This window comes from Austrofundulus limnaeus, unplaced genomic scaffold (assembly GCF_001266775.1).
Source record: "Austrofundulus limnaeus strain Quisiro unplaced genomic scaffold, Austrofundulus_limnaeus-1.0 Scaffold392, whole genome shotgun sequence".
Lineage (NCBI taxonomy): Eukaryota > Metazoa > Chordata > Actinopteri > Cyprinodontiformes > Rivulidae > Austrofundulus > Austrofundulus limnaeus.
In genome coordinates, this window is record NW_013952794.1 from 319,064 (window position 1) to 322,409 (window position 3,346).

Sequence of the window (3,346 nt, forward strand, 5' to 3'; positions counted from 1 at the left end):
ACGAAAAACAGTAAAAGAGAAATTCAACAAGTTGATAAATAACTTTTGTACTTTAAGAGAATAACTCTCCTGGATCAGCTTGTAGCTTGCTGACCCTCTTCAAAGCACCACCACAATCTCTGATGACATTGGATGGAACGCTGACCTTTGATCCTCAGTGGACATTGAGCCTTAATCTGCCTCCTCATTGTAGTTCTGCAGAGGTCTGATCAGTATCTGGAATTCCCCTGAACACAGAGAGACAATGGGCCACACACTGCTTCTGATTCAGTAAGGCATCGTTAATCCAGGTTAATGAGAGATTAAAGAAGTTATTTAGGTTTTGTTATTATATTTAAACTGATGCAAGTTGGATAACGTTAATAATGTTTACTGCAAAACTAATCTGTGCAGAGAACGTGACCCTTCACCCCACCACCTACACACAGTGTTTGAAATAAAATCATTATTAGTAATATTCACTGACATTGACATTTCTGGAAGGACATCAGACTGGGGGCCATGAGGTCAAAACCAAAAATCTGAAACAGAAGAGAGAAAAACACCTGAAATGATATTTATTATGGTCACCAAGAAAGCAGAGCTTCTTCCTGTTCCTTATTGATAGAAAAAGCATGACACATTCCTGTATTGTCAACAGTTCTGGATCCAAAAAGAAAGAAAACTCTTGGCTGTGAAATTGTTTAGCTCTTGCTTTGTTAAATGCTAAAGAACTTGCAGTCTTATAGGATAATCACTTTTACATTTTTTTAATATGGAGAGTATTATTGGTAATTCAAAGAAAACATCTTTGTTTTACTGACTAATCATAAAAGTTATTCCTGGAAACATTATTTAGACAAAATATCACCATTATAATTTGTACTTTGTATAAAAAAACAATAAAATCTGTGTTTGCCTAAAATTTATAATAAAGAAAAACTTCTCAGGTACATTTAGTACCACTCAATAGTACCACTCTTCTCTTGTTTACACCAAACTTTACCATGACTAATCATTTCCATTGTTTTGAGACCAAGATCTATATTCCTAGAGATCATCTTCCGGACACAAGATATGAAAAAAAGACAAAATATTAGTGGTAAAAGCATGGAGATTATAGAACCATGTGTAAGCATGTTTGTGTGTGGAAGTGTGTGTGTGGGATTGTTTCTGGTGACATTTGGGGGTTATTTTAAGACGAAAATCCTACATTTGGGGACAACTGATGACATTTTGGGGACAAAAGTCAAGTCTCCATTTGGTTTAAATGCCATTGGTGGGTTGGGGGTTGGGTTTAGGACCAAGGTGTGAAATAAGTTTCGGTTAGTTTTAGGGTCAGGTAGGTACCTGTGAGGTTAGCCTTAGGGTTTGTGGTCAGGGTTAGGCTGTAGAAATGTAATGGAAGTCAATAGAATGTCCCGAAATGGATAGCTGTGAAAACATGTGTGTGTGTGTGTGTGTGTGTGTGTGTGTGTGTGTGTGTGTGTGTGTGTGTGTGTGTGTGTGTGTGTGTGTGGGTGTGGGAGATTTGTGTGTGTGGGGTTAATAGAGAGTTTGTATGTGGCTTTTGAACTTTTTAGCTGTATTTAAATGCTTTTATAATTCACGGGTCCAAAATGACCCACAAGACAATCTTTGGACCCTAATGGTGTACAGCCCACATGGAAACACAAACAAAAACAATGTATCACTTTTTCTAAAGATGGGGTCCTTTTAGGAAAAGTCAAAAAATTTCAAGTTGGAAAAAGAAAGTTGAATGTATTTTTTTACAGTTAAACGTGGTAGTGGGTCACTTACGACCTGCAAGACAGCACAAGTGTTAACAATGACTAACTACAGTACTACATTTTGAAACTAATGACTTTTGATAGTCGACTAATCTGTTGGTTATTTTTTTCATTCGATTGGTCAACAATTATTTCTGTCACAATGTCCATCAATGCTTTTGGGCACTTCCTGTTCCTGTTCCAGCTCCGGTGCACATCTCATCTCACCTGCTCATACCTGTGAACGTCACCCTGTTAGCCAGTCTTTTGTTTCCATAGCAAATTAAAATAGTAACCCATAAAACATATGGATTTTACCCTTAAGCCTAACAGTCCAAGCAGGTCTAAGATGTATTTTAACATTAATACATCTAAACACAATACATATTAAAATACGTAATACATATTAAAGTGCAAGTAAAATTTTAAACAAATAGCTAATATGCAAATAACTCAAAATAGTAGCATATCTTCCAGCATGATGGGCTTTTCACCCCCTCTGCAGAGTGTAGACATAATTTTGCAAGTCCAAATTAAACTAAAGTATAACTTTGGTTAAGGTGACATTCAAGTGCATAAAAGTAAAAAAAAAAAAAAAAAACTTAGTCTTAAAAGTCTACTAGATCTGGCAGTTTAAATGTTCAATCAAGGCTTCAATGCATCAAAAAATGGGAGAAGACAATTAGGATAGATTATTACAAGTATTATAATTTAACATGATGGCACATAACACTTTAGCTACTGTTAGCATAATTGATAGTACCTACTTCCAAGAAATAATGTTTTCTGATTGTAAAATAACAAAAATTACAAACAGTTGGGTGACAGCACAAAGTGATCAGTCACTGAAAATAAGTCCATGGTGCATCAACCTGATGAACAAGCCGACCGTCTGAAACTTACCCACCTTGAGAGGACGGCTCCAGTATTTCAGGTGATCATGTTTTTACTGCTGCTGTGCTGCCATGGAATGACAGAGTCTGCATTTTACTTTCTTTGGTTGATTTTCAATAAAATGTAACCAACTTTGTAAAGTTTAAGTCTTGTTTTCTTGCCTCTTTGATGTGATCATCTTTCTAGTCCGCCAATATTGTCTTCTTCTGTGGTTTGCAGGCTGGCACATCCTTCTTTAGCAAACAATGCAACCACAGACATTAGAAGTGATTCTGCCCCCAAGAGTTCATGTATTGCATTGCAGTTTCAAGTGAACAATGTAGTTGCATAATATCAAGATTAAGATGGCGTGTCAACTAGTTTTTATAATCGATGTAGTCAATTATATTGACTAAGGGATAATCATTGCAGCCCGAATAACTATTGACCCATGTGATTTTGTTTTATTCAGGCCACAATGTCTGGTCCTGACTGGACCCCCAAACTTACAACCTGCTCTGGTGGACTTTGTTGGCTCCTTCACTAAACACATCAGCCTCATGATCTGTGGGGACATCATAATGGTACAAGCTCCAGTTGTGGGTTTTTAAAAAGTAAACAAGCATCATTTGTCCAGTTCTTACCTTTGTGACAGAAGATATTCTTTTCTTGAACTCTTGGTGGAGCAGGACCAGATGACACGGCCTCGTGATGCCACAGACACC

The 3,346-nt window shown here is 36.9% G+C and overlaps 1 long non-coding RNA gene across 1 annotated transcript; it reads right to left on the minus strand.

Annotated features, from left to right (window-relative positions):
• Positions 1-6: 6 nt before the first annotated feature.
• LOC106528625 (uncharacterized) lies at positions 7-2,795 on the minus strand. The gene is made up of 3 exons (XR_001311521.1): positions 2,652-2,795; positions 467-521; positions 7-227 (listed from the first exon to the last, which is right to left on the minus strand). It is a non-coding gene; the product is annotated as an uncharacterized LOC106528625 (long non-coding RNA).
• Positions 2,796-3,346: the final 551 nt, after the last annotated feature.